We start from the raw sequence: 16,200 nt of genomic DNA on the forward strand, positions 1-16,200 counted from the left end.
GCCTCCCTGTTTCCAACTTCAGAAAAATAAAAATAAATAAATAAAATTAAAAATTAAAAGTCAATACAGCTAGTGCTCGACTTACTACCACGATTGGTTCCGACAGACCGATTGTAACAATTTGGTCATAAGTTGAGTAGGCTATATGTACAGTACTGTGAAATGATGTTATAAAAATCTTTAAGTTATATTTTATCATAATTTTCTTTCATTATTGTTATATATCATAATTTTCTTTGTTCATTTTATACCATTTGTATCATCTCTACACCATTTTCTTATTTTTACATTCGTCAGGTTTAAGAAAAACACTGCATTACCAGTACAACTGGTTTAATATTTGCAAAGACAATTTCCTCTTGGTAGACATCTTGGGAGGGGTTTGATGAAAAATATCCAAGATACAAAACAAAAATTGCTGTACCGAGTCTGGGATAACAGTTGAAATGGTGCACGCAGAGATGGTAGTGCTGCCGGAAGCTGGTCCGCACTGTCATACGCCCAGCTGGGCAACGCTTGCGCTGCCAGACGCAGAGCAGTCGTGGCTAGCAATTGTGGTCATAAAATTGAATGGTCGTAAGTTGCATAGGTCATAAGTCGATCAATATTTGTAAATAAAATCTTTAAAAAAAGAAAGGATAAAAAGCGCCTGACTAGTTGGTGGTGCAGTATATAGAACATCAGACTGGGACGCAGAGGACCCAGGTTTTGAAACCCTGGGGTCACCGGCTTGAGCACGGGCTCATTGGCTTGAGCATGGGATCACAGACATGACCCCATAGTTACTGGCTTGAGCCCAGGGGTTGCTGGCTTGAAGCCCAAGGTTGCTGGCTTGAACAGGGGGTTTCTTGCTGTGCTGCAACCCCCCCACCACCACCCCACATCAGGGCACATATGAGAAAGCAGTCAGTGAACAACTAAGGAGCCGCAACGAAGAATTGATGCTTCTCATCTCTCTCCCTCCTGTCTGTCCCTATCTGTTCTTCTCTCTGTTTTTCTCTCTGTCTCTGTCACACACACACACACACACACACACACACAGGATAGAAAGCATCCTGACTGGGTGGCTTGGTTGGTTAGAGCATCATTCTGATGCACAAAGTTTGCAGGTTTGATCCCCGGTCCAGGTATATACAGGAACAGATTGATGTTTCTGTCTCTCTCTCCACCTTCCTCTCTCTAAAATCAATCAGTGACATTAAAAAAAAAAAAAAAGTAATTGAAAGCATTTATTTGAGCAAAAGGCACTGCTGCTCTGCCTTATTTTAAAAAATAACCACATATATTCTATTTTATGGAACCCATCATTTACTAAAGTGGTCATCTACTGATGAACATTCAGGTTATTGGTTTTTTTCCATTCCAAGTAAGTACCCTTACAGTGTGTCCGTAAAGTCATGGTGTACTTTTGACCGGTCACAGGAAAGCAACAAAAGACAATAGAAATATGAAATCTGCACCAAATAAAAGGAAAACCCTCCCAGTTTCTTCTTCTTCTTTTTTTTTTTTTTAATTTTTTTTTTTTCTGAAGCTGGAAACGGGGAGGCAGTCAGACTCCCGCATGCGCCCGACCGGGATCCACCCGGCATGCCCACCAGGGGGCGATGCTCTGCCCATCTGGGGCGTCACTCTGTTGCGACCAGAGCCACTCTAGCACCTGAGGCAGAGGCCAAGGAGCCATCCCCAGCGCCCAGGCCATCTTTGCTCCAATGGAGCCTTGGTTGCTGGAGGGGGAAGAGAGAGACAGAGAGGAAGGAGAGGGAGAGGGGTGGAGAAGCAGATGGGCGCTTCTCCTGTGTGCCCTGGCCGGGAATCGAACCTGGGACTTCCGCACACCAGGCCAATGCTCTACCACTGAGCCAACCGGCCAGGGCCACCCTCCTAGTTTCTGTAGGGTGATGTGGCAGCATGTGCGCATGCACAGATGATGACATAACACCGTGTATACAGCAGCAGCCCATGGCCATGCCAGTCGAGATGTGGACGGTATAGAGGAAAGTTCAGTGTGTTCTGTGGCTCGCTAAATTCAAATCCGTGACCAAAGTGCAACGTGAATATTGATCGGCGTGTTTATAATGAAGCACCACCACATAGAAATAACATTACTGGGTGGGGTAAGCAGTTGAAGGAAACCGGCAGTTTGGTGGAGAAACCCCGTTCTGGTAGGCCATCAGTCAGTGACGAGTCTGTAGAGGCTACACGGGATAGCTACCTAAGGAGCCCTAAAAAATCTGTGCGTGAGCCCACATCGAACTGCACTGAATAGGTATGAAACTAGGAGAGTTTTCCTTTAATTTGGTGCAGATTTCACATTTCTATCATCTTTTGTTGCTTTCCTGTGACCGGTCAAAAGTGCACCATAGCCCTAGCCAGTTGGTTCAGCGGTAGAGCGTCAGCCTAGCGTGTGGAGGACCAGGGTTCGATTCCCGGCCAGGGCACACAGGAGAAGCGCTCATTTGCTTCTCCACCCCTCCGCCGCGCTTTCCTCTCTGTCTCTCTCTTCCCTTCCCGCAGCCAAGGCTCCATTGGAGCAAAAATGGCCCGGGCGCTGGGGATGGCTCTGTGGCCTCTGCCTCAGGCGCTAGAGTGGCTCTGGTCACAACATGGCGACGCCCAGGATGGGCAGAGCATCGCCCCCTGGTGGGAAGAGCGTCGCCCCATGGTGGGCGTGCCGGGTGGATCCAGGTCGGGCGCATGTGGGAGTCTGTCTGACTGTCTCTCCCTGTTTCCAGCTTCAGAAAAATGGGGGAAAAAAAAGAAAAAAGTGCACCATGACTTTACAGACACACTATATATACTTTCTTGTGCATATACCACTAAAAATCTGTAGGACACATTTCTAAAATTGCAGAAACAAAGAAGATGTGCATTTCTTTTTTTTTTTTTTTAATTTGGAAAGACATTGCCTAATTTCCTTCCAAGAAGTTGCACTAATAATATACAGCGAATGGGAATGGCTGTTTACGGCCATAAAGGACTATCCAGCCTACATACACATCAGTGTCATCTCATATGGAACTTGCAACACTCCCAGAGAAGGAGAAAAGGGCAGGTATTCTAATTACCACTGTTTTAGAAATAAGGAAACAGAAGCTCAGGGAAGTAACTGAGTCTCTGCCAGGGCCTGAATCAGATTCTAGGTTTCTAGATCTCAGTCCAGAGACTCTACTCGGGAGTGGAGAGGGTGCTTCCGGGCAGTCAATGCACTGAGATCGCAGCTCTGCCCACGGCGGGCCGGAGGGGTCCGGCAGCGCTGGGAGCTCCCGGGATGAAGGGGAAGGGGCGAGTCAGAACACCCCCTGCTCTCGGAGACCCAATTCCACTCCCACCTGATACAGAAGCCTCTCGGGAGCGGGAGCGGTCGCCCAGCCCCGACTTGAACACTTGAGCGACGAGCAGCTCGCGTCCCTCGTGCGGTCCCTCCCTCCAGGGCCAGTTGCCACCTTCAGAACGTTCTTCCTCCGCCAGGCTCGGCTCCGCTCGGCCCAGGCTGGGACCGGTTCGCAGGCAGGGCGACCCCTAATCAGGACAGGAGGACAGGTTTTCAAAAGGCAAAACTGAACGCGCCAAAGAGACCGCGCCCAGGTCACTGCACCCTGCATCCCAGACACCTTCGAGCCGCGGCTGCCAAGAGAAACTACCCTTCCGGCCTCGGCGGCCTTTTCTACAGCGGCGCCCGCGGCACCCGGGGGTAGGGGGGGCCGGCAACGCCAGAGACTCTGAACCGACAGTAACTCTCGGGCGCCATCTCGTGTCAGTTCCTCTCGCCACCTGCGACAGTCCCGAAACCACACTTCCCAGAGTGCCTAGCGCGTCCGCGCAGTCGCCAAGAACCTCCCTGGTCTCCATGGGAACCTTGCCCCTCAGTGTCCCCGCAGCCTGACAGTGGAGCGGGAACCTGTCGCCCCACCTCAGGAGGGGGACTGCAGCTGCCTGAGGGAAAAAGCAAAGGGACTCGTGGGGAGGAGGCCAGGTGGCCCTGCCTCCCAGGACCGGCGCTCCCAAAATCTCCTCGGCGTTCTGCTTCTGCGCGCTCCGCAGGGCCTCCAACGCGTCCTGGGGCGAAGGGACCCGGCGAGGCAAGGCCGGTGTCGATTTCTGGCCGGCGCAGCCCCGCCGGCTCCGCATCCCCGCCTTGTCACCCCTGGCTGAGGACCTGCACGCCACTGACAGGTGTTCCCGGGGCGCGGGCCGGGCGCGGCCGCCGGCGGGCTGGTTGGCGCCGCAGGTGAGCGTGCAGGTAGCGCCGCGATGGGTTCGGGGGTCGGGGGCTGGGCTCACTCTCTGGGCTCCACATCGTCCTCGTGGAAAATGGGGGTTGCGCTTGGAGTTCCAATGCACACTTCGATTACGTTGCACAACGGACCCTGGCTCCGTGTGACCCCAGGGCCGAGCGCCTTTATCGATCGCCCTGAGCCCAAGCTTCCTTGTCTCTAAAGCAGCGGTTCTTAACCTGTGGGTCGCGACCCACAGGTTGAGAACCGCTGCTCTAAAGTAAGGAGGTTGAAGCAGAGGATCCTCATTGCACGTCAAGTTCCAGAGCAGAGAATGCGACCTGGATGGTTTGAGCAAGAATGTCAGCGCAGGGTCTAGTCCGAGACACGTGGGTGTGTGACTTTGGGCAGAGTTATATCTCCGGAGCCTCATTTTCCTCATGTGCAAAGCTGGGTGGGGGTAACCATAGTACTACCTCAGGTGTGTGAAGATGAAATGAGACAATTCACCTGTAAATTTAGCCAGGGGACTGTCCATAGCGCCATCCCAAGTCCCAGCCATCATTTCTGATACTAAAATAAAATAAAATAAAGTACAGAAAAATAAAATAATAAAATAAAATCAAAAGTTTCTTAGCCACTTTGAGACTGTTTCCTAATTTTTTGAGCCATTTCTTTTTATGCTGGGCAAATCCATTTTTCTAGCCAGGATGGTTTGGTAAGCTGACTCTGATGGGGAAGGCTGAGCCTTCTCAGGCAAGACTGGATGCTTCTGGCTGGTGTATCCCCTTCGTTCAACTGTAGTCTGGGTTTTCACATTAGCACAGGGCACCCATGGAGGGTGCAAAGCCCAACACCACAAATGCAGAAGATACTTTATTAACATTCACAGAGAAAACGTCAGCAGTTAAGTGTTAAGATGCAGAGACAGCTGGATATGGAGAGATAACCTTTCTATAACATTATTACAATATTATATAAGACTGGATACAGCCTGACCAGGCGGTGGCGCAGTGGATAGAGCGTCCGACTGGGATGCTAAGGACCAAGGTTCGAGACTCCGAGGTCACCAGCTTGAACATGGGTTCATCTGGTTTGAGCAAAAGTCCAAGTCACCAGCGTGGACTCAAAGTCGCTGACTTGAGCAAGGGGTTACTTGGTCTGCAGAAGGCTCACAGTCAAGGCACATAGGAGAAAGCAATCAATGAACAACTAAGGTGTCGCAACGAAAAACTGATGATTGATGCTTCTCATCTCTCTCCATTCCTGTCTGTCTGTCCCTGTCTATCCCTCTCTCTTTCTCTCTGTCCCTGTAAAAAATAAATAAATAAATAAATAAATAAATAAATCTACGAACCCACAAATAAGTCTTTAAAAAAAAAAAAGACTGGATACACACAGTTAAAAGAAATATGTAGGCCCTGGCTGGTTGGCTCAGCGGTAGAGCGTCGGCCTGGCGTGTGGGGGACCCGGGTTCGATTCCCGGCCAGGGCACATAGGAGAAGCGCCCATTTGCTTCTCCACCCCCCCTCCTTCCTCTCTGTCTCTCTCTTCCCCTCCCGCAGCCGAGGCTCCATTGGAGCAAGGATGGCCCGGGCGCTGGGGATGGTTCCTTGGCCTCTGCCCCAGGCGCTAGAGTGGCTCTGGTCGTGGCAGAGCGAAGCCCCGGAGGGGCAGAGTGTCTCCCCCTGGTGGGCGTGCCGGGTGGATCCCGGTCGGGCGCATGCGGGAGTCTGTCTGACTGTCTCTCCCCGTTTCCAGCTTCAGAAAAATACAAAAAAAAAAAAGAAAAAAGAAATATGTAAAAATCCTATGCTGCCTGACTTGTGGTGGCACAGTGGATAAAGCGTCCACCTGGAAATGCTGAGGTCACCGGTTCGAAACCCTGGACTTGCCTGGTCAAGGCACATATGGGAGTTGATGCTTCCAGCTCCTCCCCCCCTTCTCTCTCTCTGTCTCTCCTCTCTCCATCTCTCTCTCCTCTCTAAAAATGAATAAATAAAATAAATTAAAATTAAAACCCTGGGCTTGCCTAGTCAAGGAACATGTAGGAGTTGATGCTTCCTTCTTCTCCCCCTGCTCTTCTCTCTTTCTCTCTCTTTTTCTCTCTCTCTTACTTTCATACCCTCTCTCTCACCCCTCACCTCTCTAAAATGAATTTTTTTTTTCATTTTTCTGAAGCTGGAAACAGGAAGAGACAGTCAGACAGACTCCCGCATGCGCCCGACCGGGATCCACCCGGCACGCCCACCATGGGGCGATGCTCTGCCCACCAGGGGGCGATGCTCTGCCCATCCTGGGCGTTGCCATGTTGCGACCAGAGCCACTCTAGCGCCTGGGGCAGAGGCCACAGAGCCATCCCCAGCGCCCGGGCCATCTTTGCTCCAATGGAGCCTTGGCTGCGGGAGGGGAAGAGAGAGACAGAGAGGAAAGCGCGGTGGAGGGGTGGAGAAGCGAATGGGCGCTTCTCCTGTGTGCCCTGGCCGGGAATTGAACCCGGGTCCTCTGCACGCTAGGCCGACGCTCTACCGCTGAGCCAACCGGCCAGGGCAAATGAATTTTTTTTTTAAAGTCCTATGCTACTTGCACTGAGTTCAAGCTTTGTGTTAATTGGGAAAATCTTAACCAGCAGTTTTAAATTAGTGATAAAAAACATTTTGTTGGCCCTGGCCGGTTGGCTTAGCGGTAGAGCGTCGGCCTGGCGTGCGGGGGACCCGGTTCGATTCCCGGCCAGGGCACATAGGAGAGGCGCCCATTTGCTTCTCTACCCCCACTCCCTCCTTCCTCTCTGTCTCTCTCTTCCCCTCCCGCAGCCAAGGCTCCATTGGAGCAGAGATGGCCCGGGCGCTGGGGATGGCTCCTTGGCCTCTGCCCCAGGTGCTAGAGTGGCTCTGGTCGCGGCAGAGCGAAACCCCGGAGGGGCAGAGCATCTCCCCTGGTGGGCAGAGTGTCGCCCCTGGTGGGCGTGCCGGTGGATCCCGGTCGGGCACATGCGGGAGTCTGTCTGACTGTCTCTCCCCGTTTCCAGCTTCAGAAAAGAAAAAAAAATTTTTTTTTGTTTTTTTTTACAGAGATAGAGAGAGAGTCAGAGAGAGGGACAGACAGACAGGAACGGAGAGAGATGAGAAGCATCAATCATCAGTTTTTCTTTGCGACACCTTAGCTGTTCATTGATTGCTTTCTCATATGTGCCTTGACCATGGGGCTACAGCAGACCGAGTGACCCTTTGCTCAAGCCAGCAACCTTTGGTCCAAGCTGGTGAGCTTTTTGCTCAAACCAGATGATCCCGCACTCAAGCTGGCGACCTCGGGGTCTTGAACCTGGGTCCTCCACATCCCAGTTTGACGCTCTATCCACTATGCCACCGCCTGGTCAGGTAAAATGGTTTTATTTTTACCCTGGGAACTCCCAGTAGCTCCACAAACAAGCCTTTGCTTATCCAACAGGCACCCTTATGTGGAAGTATGAGTATTTTCGGAGCACTTCTTCGTACACGGTACTGCATAGAATACTCTGAGATATACAAAGGTGTATAAGACTTGGCATCAAGAAACGTAGAATCTAGTAGAGAAGACCAACTATGCAGACAAACACATCTAATACAAGTACCTCTCTTGTAACTGTGCTATGAACATTCAGAGGCAGGAGAGTGGCTCAGGGGCTATATAATGAGAACATCAAGGGAGAGATGGCACTTTAGCCCGGCCTTGAAGGATGTAGAAAATGTGGATATGCCTGACCAGGCGGTGGCTCAGTCGATGGAGCGTTGACCTGGACGCTGAGGACCCAGGTTTGAAACACTGAAGTCACCAGCTTGAGCATGGGCTCACCAGCTTGAGCACAGGGTTGCCGGCTTGAGCGTGGGATCATAGATCCATGGCCGCTGTCTTGAAGCCCAGGGTTGCTGGCTTGAGCAAGGGGTCACTAGTTCAGCTGAAGCACCCCCCTAGTCAAGGCACATATGAGAAAGTAATCAATAAACAAAGAAAGTGCTACAACAAGTTGTCGCTTCTCAACTCTCTCCCTATCTTCTGCTGTCTGTCCCTCTGTCTCTCCGTATCTCACTAAAAAAAAAAAAAAAAAAAAAGAGGAGAAAATCTGACCAGGCAGTGGCGCCATGGGTAAAGTGTTGGCCTGGGACACCGAGGACCCTGGTTCAAAACCCTGAGGTTGCCGGCTCACTGGTTTGAGCGTGGCATCATAGACATGACCCCATGGTCACTGGCTTGAGCCCAAAGGTTTCTGGACTGTGTGGTCAACTCCTATAAGGCTGGGACTGTCTTTTGGTCAGCATTTTATTCCCAGCTTGGTACAAGGGTGGCACACAGTAATTATTAGTGAAGGAACAGAGGTTGCAGGTTTCCTGCAGAGAAGAGCCAAGATGTGGTCTCTCTGCTTCCCCAAGGCTCTTTCAGTAGGTTCACATGCCAACCTACTGCCACTCTTCCAGGGGAAGAATGTGAACAGGCAGATGACCAGGAAGTGAGGACCACATTGTTGGCATATTTAGTGCAATACCAGCCAGCCTGGAGAAGAGTGACCAGGGTCTTGTGAATGGGTAGGAGAGTGTGTGAGCCTCTTTCCCTGGAAATGAGTTGCACAGCCCCAGGGGAGGAGACTGCAGCACAGGGTCACAAAGCAGTCTTAAGGACCAGTGATGTATATCCTTTGGCTCGTGTGGCATTTGTATCTTTTCTTGGCTCCTCTTTTTCTGTGGTTCACTCCTCCCCAGAGGCATTTTTTTCTTTCATCTGTGACCCATCTGGAGTGGGAAACTATGTTCACCATGCCAGCAGATTGCCAAGACCTGCAGCTGCTGCAAAGGAATGAAGTTGGCTTTAGCAGCACCATCTCTAGGCTGACTTCCGGGCCCTGCCCCTCTTCCCGTCCTGCTGCGGGCTGGCGCTGTGCCAGGAGCTGGCACTGGAACAGCCCAGCCAGGGCAGCTGTCCGTGACCTGGGGAGTGAAGAACTACCTCGGGACCTTGGGTGGGGATGTCGCACGAGGAGGGCAGAGCGGAGCAGACTGAGAGGAGACTATCTGGAGGACCGGAAAAACTCTCCTAAAAGTCCTATTTAGACTTCTTTCCTATTTAGGCTCCCAGAGGGTGAAGTATTTTCAGAATGAGGAATCTGGGGAGAGAGGTTAAGTGGTTACAACCAAAGAAGGGAAGGGACACAACTGACTGCCAATTTTGTCCCTAGATGTGTGATGGTGCAGGACTTCTGGAGCCACAGAAGCTTCTTCCCCGGCACCATGCCCCAGGTGAGCTTTTGTACCATCTTCCTGACAGTCAGTGCTCTCCTTCCTGGAACACTGCTTTTCCTCTTCTGTTTGCTTCCACTCCACTTGCTGCAGGTAAGTGCCTGCCAGGTATGTCCAGATTCCTGCGTAGCTAAATGCCACGTGGAGCCTTAATAACTCTAGACCTGGCCCTTGAGAGGAGGTTACAGCAGCTCAGAGCTTGCCATGAAGGTCCACGTCAGCCTGCTTTCGGGGCACGATGATCCTTTACAATTTACAACAGCTAGAAAATCTTGTATTACAACTTTTACTTTTCCATCTGAGGGATCTGAGTTCTTATAAGTCAAAGAGCCAAATGCTGGCACTGAAACCAGTGATTTTCCATTGCCTCAGCTGTCACTGAAGGGTCCATCTGCCCACAGGAGGAGCCACCGTTCTAGGCAAACCTGCAGTTAGACCAAGACTCTCCTTCCTGCTCTTTTCAGCCAGAACTTCCTGCCCATTTTCCTCAGTTCTCCAGCCCAGCCCAGCTTCTCTCTCTGTCATAAGATATATATATATATTCTTCTGAGGTGAGAAAAAAAAAAAATATATATATGTATTTTTCTGAGGTGAGAATTGGGAGGCAGAGAGACATACTCCTGCATGTGCCCAACCGGGATCCACCCAGCATGCCCACCAGGGGGCGATGTTCTGCCCATCTGGGGCATTGCTCTGCTGCAACCAGAGCCATTCTAGCGCCTGAGGTGGAGGCCATGGAGCTGTCCTCAGTTCCTGGGCCAGCATTGCTCCAATGGAGCCTTGGCTGTGGGAGGGGAAGAGAGACAGAGAGAAAGGAGAGGGGGAAGGGTGGAGAAGCAGATGGGTGCTTCTCCTGTGTGCCCTGGCTGGGAATCAAACCCAGGACTCCTGCACACCAGGCCGACGCTCTACCACTGAGCCAGCCGGCCAGGCCAAGATATATTTGACCAGAGTCTTTCACTTGAGCACTTGCTGGACACTAATGTGTCCCTATGGCAACAGGTCCCATCAGAGAGCTGATGTTCCTCTCCTTACTCTGCCAGGTTTGTCTGTTCCCAGGTGGCCACCCTGGGCAACTGGGACACTTTAGGGTATTCTGAGTCTGGGCTAGAGGACTGAAAATACAAAAGCTGTTCTCCCACCGGGTAGGAAGGTGAGATGGCAGAGTTTGCCCAGGGGATTCCCTGGCCTGGGTAGTAATGCCACACCCCCACCCTACTGACACCTCTGGCAGCAGCTCAGTGAGCCCCGCAGGTGAAGGTGGGGCAGTGGGTGTGGCAGAGAAGGGCACGCAGAACAAGCCCAGACTAAAGCAAGGCCTCACATGCTGGTCTCGCTTGAGCTCGATGTAACTGTGGGGGGTGGTCAGCAAGCTGAGTGAAGGAGGCTGCCCCTGAGAGTTGGGGTGGGCGACAGAGCAGGTTATAATTTACGTACATTATCTTCGTGTGGCCTGAGAAGGCTTGGAGCTGGGCAGGTGTGCCCCGGACAGTGGGCCCCAGCCCCAGGCAGCAGGCACCCCATGCAGCTCACCTCTTTGTCTGGCAGACTGTGCGGTGCCCCCATGGCCCACCACCCGGGGAAGACCTCAGGAGACCTCCACAGCTCCCACTCTTTCTGTCGGCTCTCGGCTAAGTGCCCCCTCCAGCTCTGTTCACAGCCTGATGGCCTCAGTCTCCCAAATGCTCCTGTGCTGGGCAGAGCTGTACCTCGTCAGAATGTCCGCCCTCCTGCCAACCTCTAGCTCCTACTTTCTGCACAGAAAGGGCAAGATGGAGGGGAGAGGCTAGTTGCCATGAGGACAGAGTAAGTGGTTAGGGCAGCAGATGGCATTATTCTGGGTCAGTGGGCTGCCCGAGTGGTAGGCAGAGATCCCCAGCCCAGTACTGCTGGCTGTCCCCTGCGGTAGGTGGGGCTGATGCCAACAGGGCCAGATGCTCTCCGCAGCCAGGTCTGCTGCAGGCGGTCCCTGCTGCAGGGCGCCATGCTGCTGCAGCCTCTCTCTCTCTGCCTCAGCCCAGCTCTGTTCTCTGTCCCCCTCTCCCCCCGCCCGGCCTCCCTGCCGCTGAGCTGCACAGGAGTGCCATCTTGGCCTGCACGCGGCAGGACTGCTGCTCCTGGGCAGCTAGCTACCTCAGACCCCTCTCTTACACAGGAAAAGGGACTCAGATAAGAGAGGAGGTGATGACAGGAAGACAGAACTGTGTGCAGGCTAGGTGGGACAGAGCCAGTACTAAAGAAGGGACAATACTAAAGAAGGAACAGAGGTGCAGTTAGCTCTAAGGGGCGCTGATTCCTGGGGTGTGGTCGGGGCCAGGTGAGGCTGTTCAGACGTAGAAGCAGCCCTTGGAAGAGAATTCTGCTTCTCATCGGACCCCTGTTAGAAAGTCTGAGGGCCTGTGAAGGATATTGGACAGGAAGGCCGGGATAAAACTAAACCCATTCTTTTTTCTTACAATTCGTCTTTCTGAGCCTTGAGCTGCAAACTAGCCTCTCCTGCTGACTTTCCCGTTTCCTCTATTCTTCTACACCCAGGGGTAGACCTCACAGGGATAACTCTCACTTTCCACATTTAATCATTACCAAATTCTGACCGTACTTCATAAAACAGTTGCCTTTTGTTCCCGCTTCCAAGCCCCGGCTCCTAGGCTACTGTAATAGCCTCCTAGCTGCTTACATCCTTTAGTCTGTCCAGAACGTCATGACTAGATTCATCTCTTGGAGTACTGCATCATTTTACATGTTACTCCCATGTGTATTGCCTTCCACAGAGCTCCCATTGCCGGCCAAGTGCAATGCAGACTCGGTCCTCTGCTCAGGGCCTCAGCCGGCCTTGCTGCTACATCTCCCAGTGTGTCCTAGCGTGCACCTGGCCCTCAGATCAAACCAGACTGCTGACTATACCCTGAAAACACCTTTTCCACCTCTTCACCTTTGCTCATGCTATTCTATCTGGGAGGGTCCCCTCTCACATTTATTTATTCATTTACAAAATTCTGTTGAGCACCTTCTTTTATTTTGAAATTTTCCAGAGCTACAGAAAGTAGGAGGAATAATGCAACAAACACATGCCTACCCTCCATCTGGATTCACTAGTTGTCAGCCTTTTGTCACGTTCCTCTCTTTTTTCTCGACCCATTGAAAATAAGATATAGGCATTAAGACGCTTCACCCCTAAATAGATTGGCCTACATCTCCTAATAATAAGGACATTAACCTATATATAACCACAGTATCCTTTCTCTTAAAAATTTGGTAAACTCTACATAACATGAAAGTTACTATTTTAACCCTTTAAATGTATAATTGTGCCATGAAGCACGTTCACAGTGCTGTGCAGCCATCGCCATGGTCAGTTTCCAGAACTTCTTCATCATCATAAATAGAAACTCCGTACCAATTAAATGTCCCATCCCCCCCGGTCACATCTATTCTATTTTGTGTCTGTATGAATGTGTCTATTCTAGGTACTTGATGTAACTGGAGTCATACAATATTTGTCCTTTTGTATCTGGCTTATTTTACTTTTTTTTTTTTTTTTTGTATTTTTCTGAAGGTGGAAACGGGGAGAGATAGTCAGATAGACTCCCGCATGTGCCCGACTGGGATCCACCCAGCATGCCCACCGGGGGCGACGCTCTGCTCACCAGGGGGCAATGCTCTGCCCCTCCGTGCTCACCAGGGGGCGATGCTCTGCCCCTCCGGGGCGTCACTCTGCCGAGGCCAGAGCCACTCTTGCGCCTGGGGCAGAGGCCAAGGAGCCATCCCCAGAGCCCGGGCCATCTTTGCTCCAATGGAGCCTTGGCTGCAGGAGGGGAAGAGAGAGACAGAGAGGAAGGGGGGGGGGTAGAGAATCAAATGGGTGCTTCTCCTATGTGCCCTGGCCGGGAATCGAACCCGGGTCCCCTGCACGCCAAGCCGACGCTCTACCGCTGAGCCAACTGGCCAGAGCCTGGCTTATTTCACTTTGCACATGTCTTCAAGGTTCATCCATGTTCATCTCTATGGCATGTATCAGACCTTCATTCCTTTTTAAGGCTGAATAATATTGCATTGTAGGTATATGTGACATTCTGTTTAGCCATTGTCTGTTCATAGATACTTGGGGGGTTTTTGTTGTTGTTTTTTACTATTTTTTGCTATTGTGAATAATGCTTCTGTGAGCATGAGTATAGAAGCATCTCTCTTTGAGTGCTTGCTTCCAGTTCTTTTGGGTATGGACCTAAAAGTGGGACTGCTGGATCATATGGTAAGTCTATGTTTAACTTTCTGAGGAACCGACAAACTATTTTCCATAGCGACCAAGAAATTTTACAGTGATGCAATATTATTATCTAGACTACACAAGCTGTAATTACATTTCTCCAAATATCCCTAGATTTTCCATTACAGCTTCTTGAAAATATTTGATTCAGGATCCAATCAGGAATCACAGGCTGCATTTGGTTGTCATGTCTTTTATTTCTTCTTTAATCTAGAGTAGTCCTGCTTTTTTGTTTTTTATGACATTGACATTTTTGAAGAGTCCAAGCTAGTTGTATTGTAAAATATATCTCCATTTGGGTTTATTTGAATGTTTCTTCACAATTAGGTTTAGGTTAGACCTTTTGTAAGAATACTACATAAGTGACATGTTCTTTCTGTTGCATTACTTTAGTCATTTAATCATTTACTATTGCTTTATCCCATTATTGTTGATGCTGAATTTGTGGACTTGGTTAAGATAGTATCTGCTGGCCTTGGTCGGTTGGCTCAGTGGACAGAGAGTTGGCCTGGTGTATGCACATCCCAGGTTCAATTCCTGGTTAATTACTAGAGAGGTGATCATCTGCTCTTCTCCTCCTCCATCTCCCCCTCCTCTCCCTTTTCCCCTCCCACAGCCAGTGGTTCTGTTGGTTTGAGCTTTGACCCCAGGAGATGAGGATAGCTCGGTTGGTCCAGCGTATCAGCCTCAGGCACTAATAATAGCTCAGTTGATTGAAGCATTGGTTCCAGACAGAGGTTGCCAAGTGGATCCCAGTCGGGGTATAGGTGGGAGTCTGTCTCACTGTCTCCCCTCCTCTCACTTTTAAAAAAAAATGATACCTACTAGATCTCTCAGTTGTCAAGGAGCTCTTTTTCCTTTGTAGTCATGTTGGGTGATAAATTGAGACCATATGAATATCCTGTCTTCAAGTCTGTCAATTGTTAGTTATAGCATCAAGTAATGATCTTTCCTAAATTACTTATCTCGTGTTTTTAAAATTATATTATTCTTTCTACATTTAGTATGCGTTTAATATAAGCTATTATTCTTTAGTAAGGAAGAATTTTCTCTTGTTCCCTTTTCAGTATTACTATAGATTAATGTATTGTGCTTTATTCAGTGTTTTATAAGGCATTACCATCATTATTGCTTTAGATCAGGGGTCTCAAACTTGCAGCCCGCGGGCCGCATGCGGCCGGCTGAACAATTTTGTGCGGCCCGCAGACTAATCCACGAAGTTCAAAATATTTTGGATAAAATTAAGTAAGCCTAGGGGCCTACTTGTATTTTTCATTTCTCTAGCATCCTAGCTAGATATTAGCTTAGTTAACAGCAGTTGTGATGCGAACTACAGTTTCTGGTCGTTTTGTGACACTGAGTAAACTGCATGTATGATTGTGCTTGTTGTACTGATTTTTTTTTGTTTTCAACTGCAGTGAGAAAAGTGTTGCATAACAGTTGCCTTTTGTAGACCTAGTGCGGCCAGCCTAATGGCTGTGATCTTGCTCTACGGCCCACATGCTGAGTTGAATTTGAGACCCCTGCTTTTAGATGCTCAAATTTGCTTTATTTTTTTAAAAGATTTTATTTATTGATTTTACAGAGAGAGGGGGTGGAGGGACAAGAAGTCATTGCTTCACTCTAGCTATTCATTGGCTGCTTGTCATATCTGCCTTGACTGGGCAGGCCTAGATTTCGAACCAGCAACCTCAGCGTTCCAGGTTGATACTCTACACTGCACCACCGCAGGTCAGGCTCAAATTTTCTTATATTTGGCACGTGACAGCTCCTTCGAGCTGGCTCTTTGTCCTTCTGCCATGTTCCTGTTTGTCTTTGAGCACTTGATTGCACAATGTAATGTTCCAAATGCACCTAGGATTTTCCCTGTCCTAAATATGCAGTCGGCCATTTGTCCAAAGATGTCTAATTTCTTTGAGTGGGGAAAGATATTTAGAAACTGAGGTCTAGATTCTAGGTATAGTTGTTGCTATTAGGGTTTTATTGCTGTTAGGCCTTGTCACCGGACAGAGAATTTATTTTAAATTATTGAATTCTAGGACTCTGTATTTGACCATGTTTGAGCCTTCCCATTATAAACAACTATAACACTGGGAAGTGCCTGACCTGTGGTGGCGCAGTGGGATAAAGCGTCGACCTGGAACACTGAGGTTGCCGGTTCGAAACCCTGGGCTTGCCTGGTCAAGGCACATATGGGAGTTGATGCTTCCTGCTCCTCCCCCTTCTCTCTCTCTCCCCTCTCTCTAAAAATCAATTAAAAAATCAATTAAAAAAAAAAAACAACTCTGCAAACACTGGGAAGTATACATATAGGCTCTGAACAGCGAGCGGGACTGTAAGTACTTTGAGAACGGAAACACTTGAGGTGAGCCCCGCCCACATTAACCCTGCTCCCCTGAATTTCGCCTGGGGACTGGGGACGACTTGCCGACCACAGCACCACGGGGGAGCCCAT

General features: G+C 49.9%; 1 long non-coding RNA gene across 1 annotated transcript in view; it reads left to right on the plus strand.

The window, feature by feature from the left end:
* Positions 1–3,003: 3,003 nt before the first annotated feature.
* The window catches only part of LOC136318988 (uncharacterized), a 32,556-nt gene continuing 19,359 nt past the window's right edge, over positions 3,004–16,200 (plus strand). The window contains exons 1-2 of the long non-coding RNA XR_010728143.1: positions 3,004–4,228; positions 9,421–9,481. This is a non-coding gene — a long non-coding RNA (uncharacterized lncRNA). The remainder of the gene's footprint in view (positions 4,229–9,420; positions 9,482–16,200) is intronic.

The sequence above is a fragment of the Saccopteryx bilineata genome, chromosome 1, assembly GCF_036850765.1.
Source record: "Saccopteryx bilineata isolate mSacBil1 chromosome 1, mSacBil1_pri_phased_curated, whole genome shotgun sequence".
NCBI lineage: Eukaryota > Metazoa > Chordata > Mammalia > Chiroptera > Emballonuridae > Saccopteryx > Saccopteryx bilineata.